Source organism: Cibotium barometz, chromosome 18 (assembly GCF_041138505.1).
Source record: "Cibotium barometz isolate CiBa-2024 chromosome 18, ASM4113850v1, whole genome shotgun sequence".
Taxonomy (NCBI): domain Eukaryota; kingdom Viridiplantae; phylum Streptophyta; class Polypodiopsida; order Cyatheales; family Cibotiaceae; genus Cibotium; species Cibotium barometz.
The window spans coordinates 19201475-19223801 of NC_141063.1; positions in this window are offsets into that span (position 1 = coordinate 19201475).

Below are 22327 nucleotides of genomic sequence, written 5' to 3' on the forward strand. Positions count from 1 at the left end.
AGCCAGCTAGAGTGGCCATGTCTAATTTTTTTATGTGAGTCCTACTATAAGTAGTGTGCCTTGTGAATCATTGTGTGAGAGATGTGTCAGTGGATGCAAAGGCTTTGAATCATTATGGTTGTGAAGCTGGAGAGAGCGTAGGCTGCTGTTTGGCTATGTGCCTAGAGTTGGAGGTAGAGAATGTTGGCAAAAAGATGAAGGAATGCATAGTGATTGGTGAGTTTGTATTGATTGCTATTTGGCAAAAGGATGAAGGAATGCATAGTGATTGGTAGAGGATGTTGGCAAAAGGATGAAGGGATGCACAGTCTATTATGAAGGGATGAGGGTGTAGCATTATATGGTAGTGATGTGTGTGAACACACTTAGGACCGCCGGGACACTTTTCCCCTCACTAGGAGGTTTTTCCCCTGTGCGTATGTACACCTTGTTATCTACTCATTTTGGGGTGTGTACTTATCTTTTGTATCTGGCACACATTTGTTTATTCTAATCAAGTGAGTTTGTGTGCTCTCAAGCTTCTCTATCTTGTGTGTGTGCATTGTTGCAACCCTAATCCTAATTCCAACAATTGGGTATCAGAGCTAGCTTCCTTGACACTTGATCTAGTAGTCTGCCTCTCTCCTCACGATCCTGTTTTTCTATCTCCAATTGAGATATCCTCTTAGGAGAAGACGGTATATACTGTAGAGTGCTGTATACAAATTATACTTAATTTTCGGGGTCTACAGCGCGATTCGGGCGTGTTTCAAGTGCGTTTTGGGCACCGCAAGGTTTTTGTAGACGTTCTGGAGAGGCGTCATTTTGGATTGGTTGTGCTAGATTTTGGGTGTTTGGGTTGTATAAAGATTTGGTGTGCAGTAGCATCTACAATGTCTTCAACAACATCGACCATCATACTTTCGCCAGTAACACTCTATTCTTTACTCTGTGTTATTTTTCATACACTTTGCAAGGTGATTCAGTCAGTTGGCAGCCATCCAGGGTTACATTCAGTACTTGCAGTATGTTGAAAGATTTTGCATTTGGTAGACATTCATGGTTGGCAGTAGTGATGTATTCAACATGTTGTCTACTAAGAACAAACTTGATGGGACTAACTACCCATTGTGGTTCTATATGATGAGGCATGTACTCGTTTTGCTAAAGACCTTTGGATGTACTCGTTGCTAAAGACCTTTGGATGTAGTCAGTGGTAGTGAAACTGTTTCACAACTACCAATGCAACCAGGTGCTGCAGGTACATCTAAAGTAGAATCTGATATAGATGTGGCTCCTCCACATCATGTACCACCAGTACCTCTCACTACTGCTCAAACGAGATGGGATGGAAGAGATGCACATGCACATGCATTGCTTGCACTTTCTGTGAAGTGAAGCATTGTTCCTCATATTCGATCATGTAAGACTTAAAAACAGGCATGGGATGCACTTGCTGGATTATACCAGGTGTGCAATGAAGCACGTGTTGCATATCTACAGTTAGAGTCTGAGCACATGAAAGAGAGAGACTCAATGGACAGATTCTTGACCAAGATAAAAGATTTTAAGGAGTAGCTCGCTAGTGTGTATGAGATATATCTTGATAGTACATTGGTGCCCACAGTTCTTAATGCATTGTCGGATTATTATCAGAGTTTTACCTCTACCCTTAGTCTCATGATGAAGGGAAATCCAAATGCCCTTACATTTGATGAGTTGGTTTCAGTACTCTTGCTCTGCAAAAGAAGAGCAGTTTAGGTAAAACAGATCTGTTATGCGAGTTGGGGCGACCAAGCTTTTGTTGCCAGTCAGAAAGGCAAAGGTAAAGATTCTTCGTATGGCTATAAGCCAAAATCAGAATCCTTAGGTAAGGATACTACAGAGAAAGAAGGTGTTAAGCCTAAAAAGAAGAGCAAGTGAAGAAAACAAAAATAAGAGTTAAAGAACTCAAAGATTTGTGAGTCATCACATGGAAGAGTCATCACATGGAAGAGTACACATCATATGACATAATTGTAAAGAAAACAAAGTGAAAATTTTGTCAAAGAAAACAAAAATAAGAGTTAAAGAACTCAAAGATTTGTGAGTCATCACATGGAAGAGTCATCACATGGAAGAGTACACATCATATGACATAATTGTAAAGAATCCTATAGCATTTTCTTGCTAGCTTGTTAAAAGTTCAACATAGATAAACTTTGTTTACAACCACATTCATCTTACATTGTGTGATAGAGATTCAAGTATTATTAATCTTGAACAAGAGATGGACATAAGGAAGCAATTACTCATTAGCGTTATTAGAGTTACACATGATAAAGATGATTGTGGATCTAGGAGAATTGTATTGTGTAATATGGACATAATGAAATTGTATTGTGTGCAATGTAGTCGCATCCAAAGTCATATAAAAAAAAATGTTATGTACCATCTTAGAGAACTATTATGTCAAAAACATCAAAGTGTCATAGTATACACAAGATATGGTTATAAACTTTAAAAAAAATAAATTGGCATAATCAAAAACATGTATGAATCAATATGTCTAATGATATTGTTCATAAAATCAATTTTTACACATAGGATCATAATGTTTATAATGCTAATCAACATCATACCTCTTTGTTGTATAATGCTAATTAGCATCATAAAATCAATATGACTAATGATATTATTCATAAAGTCATTTTTTACACACAGGATTGTGAGCACTCATAATGTGCATAATGCTAATTAACATCATACCTCTTTGTGAGCGCTTGTAATGAATGTAATGCATATAAAAATCCTACTTGTTTAGGTTATTGTTAGTATCATTCTATTTTAAGATTTGAATAAAAATGTAAAGAAACAAAGGTCATGGTTTGGTTTATCATAGGTTTATGATTGGGTTGGTCTTGCATATTAGATTTATGATTGGGTTGTATATTAGGTTAGTGAGGATAGGGTAAGCTCTTCTTTGAATGCCTTTCTTGTCTCAATGTTTATGATTAGGTTGGTCTTGTATATTAGGTCAGTGAGGATAGAGTAAGCTCTTCTTTGATTTCCTTTCTTCTTTTAATGTTTTACTCAATACATCTATATTACTATAACTGTAAGAATAACGATAAGGTTACTAAGGATAGGGTGAGATATTCTTTGAATGCCTTTCTTCTCTCAATGTTTATGATTGGGTTGGTCTCGTATATTAGGTTAGTGAGGATAGGGTAAGCTGTAGTTTGAATGCCTTTCTTCTCTCAATGTTTATGATTGGGTTGGTCTTGTATATTAGGTTATAGTGTAAGCTCTTCTTTGAATGTCTTTCTTCTCTTAATGTTCATGATTGGGTTGGTATTGTATATTAGGTTAGCGAGGATAGGGTAAGCTCTTCTTTGAGTTCCTTTCTTCTCTCAATGTTTTCTCTTAATGCATTTATGCTAACTATAATAATACCGATAAGGGAAACACACAAATATGAAAAACACAATGTAAGAGTACTCAAGTGAGACTAAGAGTCATCGATCCAAAATTGGGGATGGTCAATGCCATGCAGACATCACCTAAACCCTGAACACCATATATTAATGTTCTTGATGCATATTGGTGACAAAGGTGTCATGGATTAAAAAAACTAATAATTGTCGTTGAAATCTCATGAAGAATGGGTACAACATTGTAAATACAAAGAAGACATCAAAAATATTACCCAAGAGAGGTTAAGCACCACCCAAATATAGGAAACAACCACCAAAATTAGATACTACTAAGAGATTCATTTGGTGGTGGGTAGCCAAATATCCCATAAAAAGAGCTTTCACATCCCTTGAACCGTATAACATAGAAATAACCTCTAAAGAGTCTCCAAAAGAATCTTAAGCATTAAGATTTCATGGTTTTTTTTAATGCTATATTTTTTAAGGGTTGAAATTTTCTCATTACTAGGTTGATCTCATTTTCGAATGGATCTAGGGATTCTTTGGTCTTACACAGCTAGCAATTTGAAACCTTCTCATTACTAGGTTGGTTTCATCTTCACATGGATCTGGGGATGCTTTGGTCTTACAGAAGCAACAGCAGAAAGCAGCTAGCAATTTAATGCTATAGAATAGTAGGGCACCTCCTTCTAGAGATGAGATGTTATAGAATAGTAGGGCCTCTCCTTCTAGAGATAGTAGGGCACCTCCTTCTAGAGATGAGATGTTATAGAATAGTAGGGCCTCTCCTTCTAGAGATGAGATGTTGTAGCATAGTAGGTCCACTCCTTCTAGAGATGAGATGTAGCATAATAGGGCCTCTCCTTCTAGAGATGAGATGTTGTAGCATAATAGGGCCTCTCCTTCTAGAGATGAGATGTTGTAGCAAAGTAGGTCCACTCCTTCTAAAGATGAGATGTTAATATATAAATTCACCTTTTTGGATAAAGAATTTGGTTGTGTTGCTTTGGAGTCTCTGCTTTTTTGGATAAAAAATTTGGTTGTGTTGCTTTGGAGTCTCTACTTTTTTACTTGTGGGTGGTTAGTGGGGTTTTGGTGACTTTGGAATCTTAATGACTCTCGTGTACACTAAGCATTTCATGTTCGCAAGGTTTAGTCAAAGTGGGGTTCTTGATTATCCATTCCCACCTAGGCTTGTTTGATGGATTTTATCAAGCTACTGTGGGCTTGGGTGGTGAAAGTGGCGTCTTTTTCTTGGGAATCCACATCCACGGATTGCCTTCATAAAACTTTTATGCCCTTAACAGTCTTACAAATCTAATGTTACTCTTATTGTTTGATGAAGTTGGTGATATTTTCTTTGACAAACCTTGTTGAGAAGTTCTTAAATGGTGTTGGAGATAATGGATTTGAAAACTAGTCCTTGTGGTGACAAGATTATACTTTGGACCAGTACTTGGTGATAATGGTCCTGGCAATCCTTGATGGCAAGATTGTACTTTCCTTCTGTTGTGCTAGGATATCACTGCCATGTAGTGATAACATAGTTGGTGACTGCTCAAGATTTCTTCTCCTTTATCTTTGTTGGTGAAGTTTTAGGCTAGGCTAAGAGTTGAAAGATGTAGCCACCAATCTGTTCAAGTCAAGGGCTTACCTTAGCCTATATGCCATAAACAATGTCTTTTGGTACTTTTTCAAAGAGTCGCAATGCAACTTCACTTATGGGTGCACTAACCCATCTCTCATGTCCTCACTCCGTTGTCACACCAGAATGCTTTCATAGCTATGAGGTGTGGAGGTAGAGCTTCAATCACCTTGATGGAGGTGAGAAGAAGGTTATCTATACTTGGATCATTGAAATAAGAGGTGGACAGAGAGTAGAAGCCAATGCACAAGAGATCCTACAATCAACAAAACTATCTAAGCAAGAGAGGTGAGAAGAAGATTGTTTATACTTGGATTAATCACATAAGAGGTGGATAGAGAGGAGAAGCCCATACAAGAGAGATCCTATAGTCAATAAACCTATTTAAGTAAGAGAGATCCTATAGTCAATAAACCTATTTAAGTAAGAGAGATCCTACAATCAACAAATCTATCTAAACAAGCATTCATCAGGCAAGCAAGATTCAATAGAACACAAGAAAGAAGGTGGGGAGAAGAGGAGAGCTCAAGTATTCTATTACAAGGTAATAAATATCTATTGCTTAATGTTAAAATTGACTTATATACAAATGATTAGATTTCACACTAGGCTGGACAAAACTAAAAAATAGTCTCACACCACTAGTTCTAGTCTTTAGCAAGGATGTACATGAAGTTGGTGACTTCCCTATTTGGCATTAAGCTTAAGGTAAGGTTGCTTGATAAAGTTTAACATTGTTGTACAAAAGATGGGCTTTACCTCTATGGATAAGAAGGTGCCTCACAATAGGTCAAGTCGGTGTGAAACCGTGTTAAACTACAAAGTGGATGTGAAACCATGTTAATCTATGAAGTGGTTAATATATCCCCCTTTTCTAATATTGACTACATCCTCACATCACCAAGCTCGGGTGGTGAAGATACTATCAATTCCAAAGAACTATGGATGGCCAATGATATAATTGGTGAAGAGATTATTCACTGCGCTTTGGGGCCTATTGAAGATAGAGTTTGGTTGGCCATTGAGTTACGAATCATGTCGAGGTTGCATGTGTGTAATGTTGATTTTACATTTTCTTGATGTGAGGCCTCAACTCGGGGGTTGTGAGGTGTTAAGGGACCATGTAAAGTCATATGGCTTGCTTTACGGATTCAATTGGCAACGATTGATGGTGGTCTAGTGTGGAAGATATGATTCCCAAATCTCATGGTGGAACTAGAGATTGGGTTGCTTCATTGTTGCAAGTTACTCTTTGGTGGTGAGGTTCTTATTATAATGGTAAGGTAGTCAAAGAAGAGGTAGATGGTCTAATGGAGATTATAAAGATTTGTTTTCTTTGAAGATCTTTGGATATTCCTGCACATTTGGAGAGGATCTAGGGGATGGGTCATACCAAGGATGAGGCTTTTTCCACCATACCCCGAGAGATGTACTAGGATGGCTATCGATGATGAGGCTTGGTGCAAGTGCTAGTTATTAGTGCCTATTTATGCAAGATGTGCCAATGAATTATAAAGCCCTTGTGAGTAATTCAAGTGTCATGTATGGGCTTCGAGGCAGAAAGTGTGCCCATGTGTGTTCTCCTCCATTAGAAAGCTCCAACTCACTACTTTCTTTGACCCTTATTTCTACTTTCTTTGACATTTATCTTTTATCCCAATTTTAGGGAATCAAGGTCATAAAGCTTATATCGTATCCCTCTTTGAGTTCCTGAGGGTTTTGTATAAGCTCCAAGCTTATATCAAAAAGAGAAATAGTGGACAGGGCTAGACATACTTACCATTTAGCATTGGTGCTAAAGATACCGTGGGTTTTGTAGAAGGAAGTGATAAAAGGCTTGTGGTGGGAAAGCCATTGAACCCCCAATGCCACATGATGTCAAAGGGTTTCCAAAACCTAATATTAAGCAGCATTGACTGTGGAAGTATTTGACCATGCCATAGTGGTTGATATGCTGGCAAAAGTTTGAGCTTTCATTGAGATCAAAGACGAGGCGTTCTTTTTTCATCCATTGGTCCAATGGATGAAAAAGGACAAGATGTTATTTTTTGTCCATTGATATGATGGTCTGATGTCACCTCCTCAAGGATGAGGCTTGAAGATCAACATATGGCTACCACTATGGTTGGATCAAGAGACCTTTGTGTAGTGACGATCATTGAAGTTTTTCATACGGAGACACATCTCTATGGTAATGGTTTGGGGACCTCAATGTAAGGAAAGCTATAGATGGGCCCTTGGCTTCCATTTGTAAACTTGTGCTAGGACCATCTACTTTTGATATGCATTAACTTTAGGTTGATGCAAACTTCCCTTGGTTCATTAGTATACTCTCTCCACATCTAATTATCATTTATGAGATAGGGCTTGTGCCACTTGGGTTGTACACCCAAATGAACCACAACAAGGCACTCTTATCATGCTTGGGATTAGATGAGTCTTGTTCCCTTTAAGTCTTATCCCTTGGGGATTGTTTTGATAATTCCTAATATTTGAGGCAATGTTAATATCAGGCTCTTTGCCTTCGGGTATGTGGCTCAAGAAGAAGGATGAAGAAGTTGTATTGTGTCCACATGGTGCCTACCAAGGATCATCCCCCTTGGAATCTTTTTTATCATGTTTGGGATCAGATGAGTCTTGTTCCCTTTAAGTCTTCATCCTTTGGGGATTGTTTTGAGCATAGAATCTATGACTTATTTTGGCTAGACTTGGTGCTTACATTCTACTGTCCTCCCCAGAGGTCCTCTTGTTCTAGGTAGTGCTACATTGTCTATTTCACTGTCAACAATGGCTGATTGGCTATCTTTGAAATATCCAAAGTCCAAGGGCAAGAAGAAGGAGGACCATGTGGAAAATTTTAAGAACATTTGGCTGGCTAATGGCATGCAACCCAATATTCCAACACTTCAAAATTGGAACGTCTTCAGCGGTAGATGGCCAAGCTCCCAATATGATTAGTATTCTTCTAATAAATTTTTGACTTATGTGGCTTTGTGGGATGGCTTTCCACATTGGTTCCAAAAGAATAAGACAACCTTTCAGGTGTTATATTAGCTATGTTGCTTATAATAGAAGAGCTTTCAAGTGGAAGGGACTATGCTGCTAAATTTTAAACCTTGTGAAGCAAAGTGGATGTGGAGGATCATCAAACAAGTGAAGGCGTAACAAGGGAATGATTTGTTTGTGGTCTACACATAGTCTAAACACAATGTGATAGGAAAAATCTCTAAGAAGGGAAAGAAAAGGCAATGAGGTCGACACTTTGGATGAGGACTTGGATTTGGATTGAGATTCAAAATCAAAGAATAATAGCTAGAAGAATAAAAGCTAGAAGCCAAATAAGGAAGTCAAAGATCAACTATCACAATATTAGGAATGTTTACCGAGGAGAGTTCAGGAGGAAGTAGATACCAAGTGTTCCAATCAGGGTTATACTAATAAGGAGGAATTCAAGCTCTCTCCCTACTATGTGCAATTTGTCAAAGCAATACTCATGTTTGTGTAACAGAGGTTTGTTAGTATAAAGGCCATGTTCATCAGTAAGCCCATGATCCCAATGCAAGTAACTCCCATGAATCCAGTAAATACGGGTTTGTCACCTTATGATCCTTACGGGAGAGGTAGGCTTGGGGGTATGACTCGCAGATCTTTGCAATGTAATGAATCCATCACCTTATCATCCTTATGGGAGGGGTAGGACTGGGGGTATGACTTGTTGATCTTTTTAATGTTACTATTGTTAGGCTTTGGCGCATTGCAAGATAGAATGTCACCAGATGTGAGATCCCGGTCTCCACCACGCAACAGATTCACGGTACTAGCAGCGGAAGTAGCACATCGTGTGCGGGTAGGGGTCTCACACTCGGGGCCTCGCCCACGGATATCCGGACAAGAGACTAATCTGTCGGTTTGTCCAAAATTGAAACCGGAAAAACTCCCTTTACCCGGAAAGCATGGGCAATTCCACCAGGATAACTCTTTACTCTAACGTAGTCAAGATCATTACGGATCAACTGATCTGACTGCACCTTTAACGGTACTTGGTCAATTCAAGGAAGAAACTTGCACTTGGATCATTGGGATCAATGCTTTTTTCCCCATCAAGAGGCACAGTCGTTGATTCCTATCCATAGAACAATTTCTATCCGGGATTTACTTCATCTATCGTAATAATAGAAATTAAAATCTCGATTTACGGATCCATCAGTCCAGCCTAACCCCATCCAGTCCCATGGGTTAGCCGACCGCCCAACCACTGTAGTGATGAGATCCAATTAAGAATTTGGTTAGGTTTTATCCCGGGTACTAAGGAAAAGAGTTCCAAGGCCCCCTAGCCGGAAGTTCATGCAAACATAAAACTAGTCATACCACTTACACAGCCAATATGAAATTGCCTTTTTCTTAGCATCAACTAGCTTTAAAACAATCCTTTAATAAAACCATTATGTCACTGATGACAATCCTCAAAGTCTCTGGTTGAATCCTTATTTTCAGTCATTCTTTCATCGGTGTACTTATGGCATCATTGGCAACCAGAACGCTCACCACCTGTTCTCTCAGGGGCCTTTTCCATAGTTCCTAGCTCATAGTAACCGGCAATATGGAAAAGGCCCCTGTTCTCTCAGGGGCCTTTTCCATAGTTCCTAGCTCATAGTAACCGGCAATATATTCATATAATAGAATGGAATCTCCGTGGAAGATCAGCAAGATCAACCCACAGATCCATATAAAAGAGCCATGGACTCATCTGTTGAGGACCAGCAAGGTCAATCAACTAGATCCATGCCCGGTTTCAGAAAACAACTCTTGCTCCTTGTTCCAATATCTTCCACGACGCACATGTGGGTATCTTCGGCGACCTAGAGCCCGAGCACCGTATGGTCAGCACCCTCTAGGATCCTTCGCAGGTGACCTAGCGCTTCACTCATAGGCCGCTTCCTTGGTCCCTCATCCACCGTACCGGAAGCTCACCATTTAAATCGAACCGAGGCTGGTCAAGACCTCGATCGACCTTGCTACGCGAGACGTCCTCCATTGACTCTCCGTCAGCAGTTGCAACTTTATCAGTTCAGTCTTCATGACCTTAATCCTCAAGATGGTCAAAATGCTTCTCCAGCATTCTTGACATAAAACAGTCATTTACAAACAGTCACAAAATACAGTTTCTATAACGAACTCTTGTCTTTCCATATTATCCACTCTCGGACCACATTACTTATTCCACATTCCATTCAGTGTGTACTCGTTCTCATCCATTCACTCATATAGACTACACATTATCTCACATACATCTTCATATTCATTATTCTACATACATATCCATGTTCGTACGTCCACATCATACATCCAATTTCACATTCATACATACGCATCTACATGCATACATCCACATCCACATTCATACATCCATACCTCCATTTCCACATCCACACATCCACATTCATATTCATACATCCACATTCACATGCATACATCCATTTTCACATCCTCATTCATACATCCACATTCACATACGTACATCCACATCCGTATCTACATCCATATATCCACATCCACCTCTTCATTCACATTCACATCCATACATCCACATCTACATACATACATCCACATCTACATACATACATCCATACATCCACATCTACATACATACATCCATTTTCACATCCTCATTCATACATCCACATTCACATACATACATCCACATCCGTATCTACATCTATACATCCACATCCACCTCTTCATTCATATTCACATCCATACATCCATATCTACATACATACATCCATTTTCACATCCTCATTCATACATCCACATTCACATACATACATCCACATTCGTATCTACATCCATACATCCACATCCACCTCTTTATTCACAATCACATCCATACATCCACATCTACATACATACATCCACATCTACATACATACATCCATACATCCACATCTACATACATACATCCATTTTCACATCCTCATTCATACATACACATCCACATACATACATACACATCCGTATCTACATCCATACATCCACATCCACATCAACATTCACATTCATACATATACATCTACATGTATACATCCACATCACATTCATACAACCATATTACATCCATTCTCGTCCTAACACATCCCATATACATCTTAACACATCCTAACTCATCTTAACACAATCTATCACATCTCATACACATCTTATCACATCTTTTTACATCTCATACACCTCTTATCACATCCTATCACTTTCCATACGCATCTTATCAAATCTTATCACATCTCATACACATCTTATCACATCTTTTTACATCTCATATACCTCTTATCACATCCTATCACTCTCCATACGCATCTTATCAAATCTTATCACATCTCATACACCTCTTATCACATCTTATCACATTTCATATCTTTTTACATCTCATACACCTCTTATCACATCCTATCACTTTCCATACGCATCCTATCACTTTCCATACGCATCTTATCAAATCTTATCACATCTTATCACATTCTATCACTTTCCATACGCATCTTATCAAATCTTATCACATTCTATCACTTTCCATACGCATCTTATCAAATCTTATCACATCTCATACACATCTTATCACATCTTTTTACATCTCATACACCTCTTATCACATCCTATCACTCTCCATACGCATCTTATCAAATCTTATCACATCTCATACACCTCTTATCACATCTTATCACATTTCATATCTTTTTTTAAGAGAATTCTTATATTTGATATAAGATTTCTCTACACATTTATTTATGCATAAATTCCATTTAAGGAGACTAACACTTTCGAAATTAAAATCAATCTTTTATGCATCTTCTTATGCATAAATTCAATTTGGTAGGAAATTACACTTTTAGAATAAAAGAATTTCTCTTATGCATCTAAGTTATGCATAAAATCCATTTATGAGAAAAATCACACTTTTAGTATAAAAAGAATATCTTTTATGCATACCTATATGCATGAAATCCAATATGATAAAAGTAACACTCTTACAATAAAATAATCAACTTTTATGCATACCTCTATGCATGAAATTCAATTATGATAAAAGTCACACTTTTATAATAAAATAATCAACTTTTATGCATACCTCTATGCATGAAATCCAATATGATAAAAGTAACACTTTTGATATAAAAAATTTTCCTTTATGCATACTTCTATGCATGAAAATTAAAAATGATAAAAGTAACACTTTTGATATAAAAAATTTTCCTTTATGCATACTTCTATGCATGAAAATTAAAAATGATAAAAGTAACACTTTTGATATAAAATTTTTTCCTTTATGCATACTTCTATGCATGAAAATTAAAAATGATAAAAGTAACACTTTTAATATAAAAAAAATTATCCTTTATGCATACTTCTATGCATGAAAATTAAAATTTGATAAAAGTAACACTTTTATGTTAAAATAATAATCTTTTATGCATACCTTTATGCATGAAATCCAAATATGATAAAAGTAACACTTTTATGTTAAAATAATAATCTTTTATGCATAGCTCTATGCATGAAAATCAATAATGCATAATATAAAAATCAATTTCTCTATGATTACAATGAATATCTTTCAATCAATCTAGGATGATAATTCCTAGAATATGGTAGGAAGTCCTCTTTTTATGCTTTGAATGAAATTATTTTATGCATAATTTTTATAAAAATTTTGCCATAGCTCCGCTGCTATGACTGATAAATCTCAAATTTTCTAAGGGATAAAGCTTATCATTAAGGAAATAATTAAAATGATCTCTAATTGGATCATTAATCCATAATGGATTGAATCATCAATATACATAAACTAAAAGCATAGAAAAAAGCCATTAATTTGGCCTCAAGCATAGCTTAATCTTGGGTTAAGGAAAAGCTTTATGAAAAGCTTGATTTGGATTGAGAATGGGTCATGAGTATGACCATTTCTTGAGTGAGAGAGAGAAATTACATAAAAACCATTAGAATTTAAACATAAATGGAAATTAACTTCAATAGCATTTATTAAATTATGTAACTCTTCACTACTATTCACCAATTAACTTCAATAGCATTTAAAAAACCATACCAATTAAGCTTCTCAAGCTTGAGAGGGGTTGAGAAGAGAGAACCATTGAGAAATTATAGAAAAGATCAATATTCACTAATTACCTTATAAATTGCTTGATTCTTTGTTCACGGTAGAGGCCCCCAACCAATCAATTGGTTAAGTATGTTGATGGAGCCACTAATGGGGATTGAAGAAAGAGGGAAGCTCCAAAAACTAGTGAATTATTAAATGAATTCACAGTTCTTGGCTTAGGTGGAGTAGAGTAACGATGCATAAACACTATCTATGTTTCAACAAGGGGGAGGCTTATATTTATAGGAAAAATTGAGCTCCTAACCAAACAAACTGATTCTAGAATTTTCCAAATCAGTTTGGTCAATTTTTGACCATTTTTAGGTCAGTTAAGCTAACTTTTTGGAACTAGACTTGAATTAGGAGAGAGGAGAGATGAAATATCTCAATTTTTATGAGTTAAAAACTCATTCAAACATGTGAAATATGCACCTCCTTTAAAGAACTCCCCTTCCTTACATATGTGTCATAATGGAATCATTTTAATATTGCTCATAGTTTTTTTACTAATAAACCTTGTACATTTTCAACTCTTCATCTTATGTGAAATATGCACCTCCTTTAAAGAACTCCCCTTCCTTACATATGTGTCATATTGGAATCATTTTAATATTGCTCATAGTTTTTTACTAATAAACCTTGTACATTTTCAACTCTTCATCTTATGTGAGCATTTACTCATTTTTGGATACCCAAAATATCTCATATTTTTAATATTGCTCATAGTTTTTTACTAAACATTTTCAACTCTTCATCTTATGTGAGCATTTACTCATTTTTGGGTATCTTCTTTTACAAATTGGATTTATCTCCTCCCTACACATGGATTGATGCTATTGGCCCATAGGAACCTTAATTGGACCATAATCCAAAAATTTCTGAAAATCTAGACCCTTAGGCTAAGGTCCTTTATACCCATTTTCAATTAATTTCAATTGCACATTGGAAAGTTCTTTTTGAATTTCTGTTTCAGGGGAACTTATTTTAATAAGATGAGATAATTTTCTATCCAAAAATATTAAAAATTTAAATATTCTCTCTCTAGAATATTTTCTCTCTCTAAGTTAAAACAGTTAGAAACAAGTCTTTTATATTTCTGAAGAGGGATTGATTACAGGGAAAGATGCTAGACATTTTGAGAGGCTGGGGAGGAATCTTACATTGTTTCGCAAGATGCACGAACATGAGACTGAGAGAAATTTTTTAAATTAAGATTAATCACCAATTAAAAAAATCTCAAAGAGAGTAAGGGTCAAGACAAGAACAAGATTTAACCTTTATTCATTCTTGGAACATATACAGTAAAGATAGAAGAACTCTTTACACTTCCATAAGCCCGTCCATCATATGATCACAAAAGCAGCACTCACAAGCTGCGCACGTATAAGGTAACTTATCTATGGGAATAATTCTGTTGGTTATTGCCGCACCTATCTCAGTGGTATGAGGTGATCTAACAAAAGGACCTCTGAGAGGCAAGCCAAAAACGGGGTAAAGGCATATCTTCTGATGAGGAAGAAAACACGTCAGCAAGAAGACTCGCTCAGAAAACCCAAGATGCCTTGATCTCATGACGCAGTAGTATCGGGGACCCAAACCCAAGGCTTCAATAACCATGGCCAAGCGGACATTGTTGCGAAAGTGCTGCTAACCCCAAGGTGTTACCCTAGTTATGTCTTGATAGGTCCGCCATTTAGTCTGAGCTACAGACGTTCCCAATCGAGGAAAAAGTGAGCGCTCATACTGTTCTATAAAATCCTTCTTCATAGACTCGCTTGCGTCTTGAAGGTGAGAAATCATCATGGATAAAACTAATTCCTGTTGCCAAGCCATGAAGGAGATTAAGAAGAAGGAGATCGATGGAAGTAAGATTACTGTGAGCGATAAGTAAAAGTTACGACTTATATAAAGGAAGGAGTTAGCGTAACCTAGAAGCCAACGTTATCTTGCCCCCACTGAAGTTTTACCGTCTTTCCATGATTTGGGTTTGGCACATATTTCTATAGAAGGCGTTAAGAACTTTGAGATGAGGAGATAAAAGAAGTTCGTAGGTTAAGTCACTTACTTTCTTTGGTCCACAATATCTGGGGGATAACTACTTATACTCCCCTAGAGATAAAGAAATTCTTTTGGTCTGTATTCAATTGAAGACTATAACTGCTTCTTTGATTTCTCTGACTGTCCTCTTCTTATCCGTATATTGTCTCTGTCAATCCTAGGCAGCGTTTATATCTTTATGAATTGCTTGCATCTGATGTTCTAAGTCGCCAAGCATTTGACTGGTCATCTCGACCCTAATCAATGGGTCGGACCTAGTTAATGGAGTTAAGCAATCTTGTCTGAGATGGACCCTAATTAGATTGGTATGAAGGAATTGGTCTCTGAATTTGGGTTCTAGACTTCCTTATGCCCTTTCCATGGTAGGAGTCGGGCCGTCTTTTAACTGATGACTAAAACCTTGGCATCCAAAATACCGGTTCTCACTTCTGAACTCATCGTTCTGAATCCTTAAAACAAGTGGGCTCCTGAGAAGGTATTCTGGGGAAAGTGTCTTCCCTTTTTAAACAGAATCTTTCTTTTATTTAAGAGAGAGAATAATTATAAGATCAGAAAGGGAGATTCTTACTCCTGTATACCTCTAAGGCTGGGGGAGGAATCTTACACCAGATGTTAATCCCATTTTGGATTAACAAGTATGCTCCTCCAAATTGAGGACATTAATAAGTGTCATGAAAAGGCACTATAAAAGTTGTACATTATGAGATATTGGCCACCCAGGGCCTTAGTTAAGTAAGTTTTGGGTGCCCAAGTGTGAATAAGGGCCAATTGTATATAAGGCATTTTCTCATAAATGAAAAGAGACAATCCCTCTTTGTTTTACTGAGAGCTCTTCTTTGTGTCTTGAGAGAGATTGAGAGAGAGCATTCTAGCATTTGTGTCTCTTCTATGCTTATATGATTCATGCTTGTGTGAAAGAGAGTGATTGCCTTAGCGATGGCGTGAGCGACTCTACGATGACAGCGTGGAGGTGGAACAAGTGAGCTTGAAGGCCTCAAGGGACTTAAGTTCGGAGAATTGGTAAGTGCCCTACGACAGTTGTGTTCTATTGCTCTTCCTTTAGATGAATGCATTGAGTTCCCTCTTGGAGGTGTGGTAGCCCATAACATTTTTGGCATCGGGGAAACACCTTTGTTTCTTCCTTCCTCTTGGAGTTTCAGATCCCATTGCATAAGATTCATGATTGCCTTTGCATTCTGGTAGCGCGTTGTGTAGGAAATGAATGGATAAGATTTGTGTGGAAGTAAAAAATCATGAGAAATTGGTTGTGTTTTTTGTGTATGTGTGTGGTGGAGTGGTCTTAGAATAGAGCTTCACTATTTTTTCTAGCTATTTTTGATATTTGCATCACTGGAATCATCATCAACATGAATAAGAAGTTGATGTTCTGTTTTTTTCTTTCCAAAAATTCACAAAAATCAAAAAATAAGAAGCCATTGACTGTGCCTTGAACTTGTATTCCACTGCTTAGACGTGGCACAATCATTTTGGGAATTGTTGAATAAGTATTTTGCACTGAGAATCACATTAGTTTGCGAGAAGTTTCCACGTGAAATTGTAGGAAAATGTTCATGTCATGAACCGTTTTCTATAACTTCACGTTGTGAACCACTCCCGACATCAGCGCCGCAATTCACGGGATTACCTTGCCAAAAATAGGTAGCCTTATCCTGACACCTTTGATGCCACAAGGTATGACAAAAATAAGAATCGTGAAAGTGCACAAAATCGTTCACGACATGAACTATTTCAGAACTCTTCATGGGGTGTAGAACTAATTCGCTCACACGACGTGAACCATTTTAGAAACTTTCATGGTGGCGTGAACCATTTTTTTGCACGACGTGAACCCATTACTTTTCACAATGTGAAACCTTATCTCTTCATGGCATGAATGTTTTCCTAGAATCTCACGCCTTAATCAAATCTAACTCACGAGCTTGGTATAGTCAGGTTAAGGCTACGAAGGTCTTGAAAAGATTGACACCCATAATATGGAATTTTGATCCCAAGAGCCAAAATTTTTAAATACGTGAAAGTGCAGAAAATCATTCATGATGTGAACTGTTTCTAACACTTCGCATCGTGGACTGTTCTCTACAATCTCATGACCTTAGAAGCAAGTCGACAGAATCTGATCAAAACTTAATTGGGACATCAAAGTAGCTTATCAAATCATACATACATGCACTTAAGATCAGAAAAGCTCATCGGAGAGGACGATCTTACACCTAACGATAGTGCATCAAATCACCCAAGATATTCGTATCAAAAAAGTGTGGTTTCAGGCTACTCAGTAAGCACTCACTTGAGTGTCTTAAGGAATCTAACCACCGTTAAAGCTAGTAGTGAAGAGTCCATGGAAGAAGGGTTGAGGTACTCTAGGTTTAGGAAAGAGGAAAAACCACCCTCCCCAACCACATCCAGTGGTATTATTGATATCGCCCAGGGATTTTTTGGTCTCCAAACTAGTCATCACGAGGATGAAGAAGTGCAATCTGTGGGCATGGGTCCGTCAACCTAGCACTGGACTTGGTCCAAGGCAAGAAGTGCCCATCTAAACGTCAAATTCAAGGCTGTCGAACACCGGCACCCCCCGAATGAGACAAGACATGGAAAGTACGGCTAGGACATGTATCAAGTATTCTTCCCCACCTTAGAGAAAGTAGAGTTAGATCTAAAAAGGATTAAGGTGGAATGACAGCTACTACGAGAGTTTAGCTTAAGGAAACAAGAGCTCAATACATGAAGGGCGAGAGCTGAACAAAAAGAGATGGGGGGTTTAAACCTACTCCAATCACGGGGTAAGAAGCTGGAATTAGTCATGGGAAGAAGTGAGGGAGAAATTCCAAACTTAGAACCCATAAATGAAGAGCCCAGAGCTGAGGAAGGGTTTGTAACCCTAGAAGAAGAGGATAATCTAGCAAGAGCAGCGGTTGAAGTGGAGGACCGTCTGTACACCAAAAAAGATATTGAGCAGATGATCAATCATCCTACATTCCTGCAAGACATGGAACTTTTAATTTTGCAAAGGCGTATAGAGGCAACTAATGATGAGCCACTCCAAGGTGCAGTGGGGCAGGACGACCATCCCATGGACCGGAGATACCTAGAAGAGCCAACATAGGAAGAGGGCGAGGTCTAGGTAGGGGGGAGCAATTCCTCAAAGACCAAGGGTGGATCTAACCATTGATCTTAATGCAGCCACACGAATGGATCCGTTGAAAGAAATGGGCCGAGGAATGGTCAGGGAACTAGGCACTGCTCTAGAATCCTGACCCTCCCAGATGAACCCACACATCATTTCCAAACTCGTCCAAAAAATCTCTGGAGAGACGAAGATCCTATTCAACATGTAGAGATATTTGAATCCAGAGAGGAGTTAGAGACCACAAGATGCATGATTATCTGGTACTAGCCTGACCAGCCACTCTAGATGCATGTTGCAAACTAGAAATTGAATATGAAGATAATATACTAGAATTGCTGCCAATCGGAAGATGTCAAAATATCTTCGATGCAACAATGACTTCTCGTGTCTCGAGTCACTAAGAGATTGGAACTCGGAGTAAGCAAATCAGAAACATAACTGTGGACGAGCTCAGTAACACAATACTAGAGAAATTGAAGGTAAAGGAGGGAAGAGAACTATCTGGGCATGGGCATAACCATCTTTACCCTTGTAGGGAATTGGTGTGGTGCTCTATGTGCAAATTGAATCACACTACCACCGAATGTCCATAATTAAGAGCAAGGCCATTACTCTATTGTATGCACACTGTGTAAAATTAGGGAATCATGACACTTCAATGTGTAGATATCCAAGGTTCCAAATAGTTGCACAGCTGCTGTCGGCACCTAAATCTCCATTGGCTTTACCAGCACTAGCTGGACAAATCACTGTAGCCACATGACAAATCACTGCAGCCTATTTGCCAAGGGGGATGTTCCGGGTACATGACACTTCACCTCTACCACCACCTATTCTACCGCCACAACCATCACAGGTCAACCAAGTATTGATTGAAGAGCCATCTGAAGATATTGATATGGTACGTGAAGTAGAACTTAGCGGAGAGTACTATGAAGAAGCTGGGGATGTCACACTTGAATCCTACAGAATAACACGCCAGTATCAATGTTTCAAACCACGGTACAGTGGAAGGGTAAGGACATGAACTCGAACATGAGGAGAGGACCGCTATAATGTTTTGGCTGCGAAGGGCCGCATCGAATCACTGAGTGCCCAAACAAGAATGTGGTTCATACGCAACAACCCCAACAATTGACTTCTTCGCCTAATGACATGCCAGTACTCACTTGTACTAAATGTGGTATTGATCATTTGATCAAGGATTTTTCATATTGTGCAAGTGGTTCGACTTCCACTTCTAATCAGGCCACCATACGAATCATTAGTGTGTGCAACCTGGAAATATCACACCACTCAATGTCGTGACATGACCCCAAGCCTAATTGGGAGACAAGGGGAAGAACCGAGCAGATGCGACCGTTTCCAGAGAACTGGCCACAGGAGAAGAGTGAAAAAAGTGGATGAGGGTGACACCAGGGTCACAATCCAAGATGGATTCGAAGAAGATACAATTGACATCGGGATCCACCCAATCGAGAGAAGAAGGGGATTAAGGGATCAACCACAAAGAGCCGGACCTAGAGGAGCAAAGGGAGAGATCATCAACTCCTAAAGGAGTCGGTGAATACCCAAATGCCAAAGAGAAGATAAGGAAGCTAGAAGACGCCAGGGCCTTAGTAGAAGAATTTCACAATGTATCCAAGAAACGAGCCAACAAGGGAAAGGGAATTCAACGTTCCTACTCCAATTTTAGAAGAAACATAAGAGGGATCTCAAGCAAACACAATGTCCCAGATGTTTGAGGAAAATGCGATGGGTGAGTCCATCCATTCCTTCCCTAGGGATGAATAGGAGATACACACTTGGGGAGAACCCTCAATCTCCAGAGAACCCAGAGACATAGGAAGTCTTGCTTCTGCTGTACTGTCCACGCCTGTGCAAATGCCATTGGGGCAATTGCTACGCAATTCACCAACCCTATGGATAGATATAAAGGAATGGGTATAAGGCAGGCCAGTCGATACTATAGAGGAGGTTCTGCCACCTATGGCAGAAAGACCCCTAAAACGCATAAGGGAAAACTGAGTTGTCAATTAATTAATTGGGACGTTATTACGAAAGTGACGACACAAATGCTACAATCCCGATCCATCATGAGATAGGTACCAGTCATGCTATTCTGGATGGTGGGGCGGGGGTTAGCATCATCACAAAGCGCTGTTGGAAAAACTAGGGAAAACCCGATCTAAAAAGAGCATATCATTAAAATGGCAGATGGTACATCTTCAAGACCCATTGGACTTTTGCAGAATGTGAAACTCAAACAATTTACATTTTGCTACCATCATACATTTGTGGTAATGGACTTTTTGCGCCAACCCAACTCATATGACATAATATTGGGAAGACCCTTCATGAGGGAATCCAAATTGGTGCATGATTGGGCATTAGATCACGTGTATGTGTGTAGGGATTTGCAAATTTTAGAGATAGATCTAAGAATGTGGAGAGCACACCCCATGGAAGGGCAACTGTTCAGTAATGATTTGGTCACAACGGAGCGAACCACATCTGTAGTACAAATATGCTAGCCCACGATGGAAAATTCCAAAGAAGAAGAGGAGACGAAAATGTATGCATCACTTCCTCCTCCGGACTTCACTGAAAACTGGATACATGTGCTAGCTACCATAGATGTGATGCAACCCAGGGAAACCCAATATGTGGAATCTAGAACTGTCCCTAACAACCTCTGTCTATATGGTTAATTGGCAAACCATTGATGAACAATCAGAAGAGGAGACCTCTAGCATAAAAGCGACCGTAACACAAGGCCATACCAACGCTCAATGCCTCAGAAGATGGCAAAAACATAAACGATATATTGCCAGACGAAATGCCCTATTACAAAGAAAACCCACGGATGCCCAGTGGTGGCTGAGATATCTTGAGGCCACTAAGGTACATGATGAGTTTTCCAAGGATTGGGTTGATGTATTGAGTAAGATATCGCTGGAGGGAAAACACAAGGAGAAAGTCATCCTTCAAGAGCCAGAAACACCTAAGCTTACAAAAGTTGGGCATCGAAAATGGAACAAAGCTTTGGTAGAAGCCGAGCATGAGGCTAGAAAAGTCATGGCTAAAACAAAAAGTGAGAATGAGGATAAACCAGACTTGCTCTCAGTACCAGACCACTAGACCACATAGCAACACCGAGCACGGTGACATCAACTCATAAAACAAAAAAAGCATCAGTTCCACAAACCCTACACAAACAATATCCAAAGTCACAAGGTACACAGAAATGGGTACCCAAGGTTCAACTCAAAAACCAGCCCCACAAGGAGGAGAAGAAGAATAATACAGAGATAATAAGAAGGATTCAAAAAAGGGCCAAAAATCAAAATTGGCCTTTACAAGCAAGTTGGAAGTACTCCAGCCAACCCAACACCCCACAAGGCATTTGTAAGCAATGGGTCCGAAAGGATTTACTACTGGCACAAGGATACTACCAAGGCAATACGATCGTGTGGGTGCCCAAACCCCACCTAGTGGCCCCCGTCACAAACTGCTCCGATAACAAAGGAAAAGGTAGTAAAAGCATGCAGGACCAACTCCCAACTAAAACCAATGCTCAAACTGCACAAACATTGGTATGGAGGAGGAAGAAGACAACTCAACAAGATGGGTTGAGGGGTGCCAAAGCAATGTCAATAAACCACTTCGATCAAGGAGATGGACAAGGATCCTGAAGGAAGAAACAAAGAAGTTCAGCAAAGGGACATGGAAAAAAGCCCCCAACCATAGGACCCAGTAATAACATTGTTTGGTTGGGTGGAAGGAAGAATCAAAAACTCCCACACGGAGCTAAAACGCCTGTAGTAGCAACACCTACCTAGAAGTGCCAAGGTGTCACCTTTGTTTTCATGGCAATAAAAGATGAAGGTATCCATTTATCGCACAATGGATACAAGGTAAAATTGGGT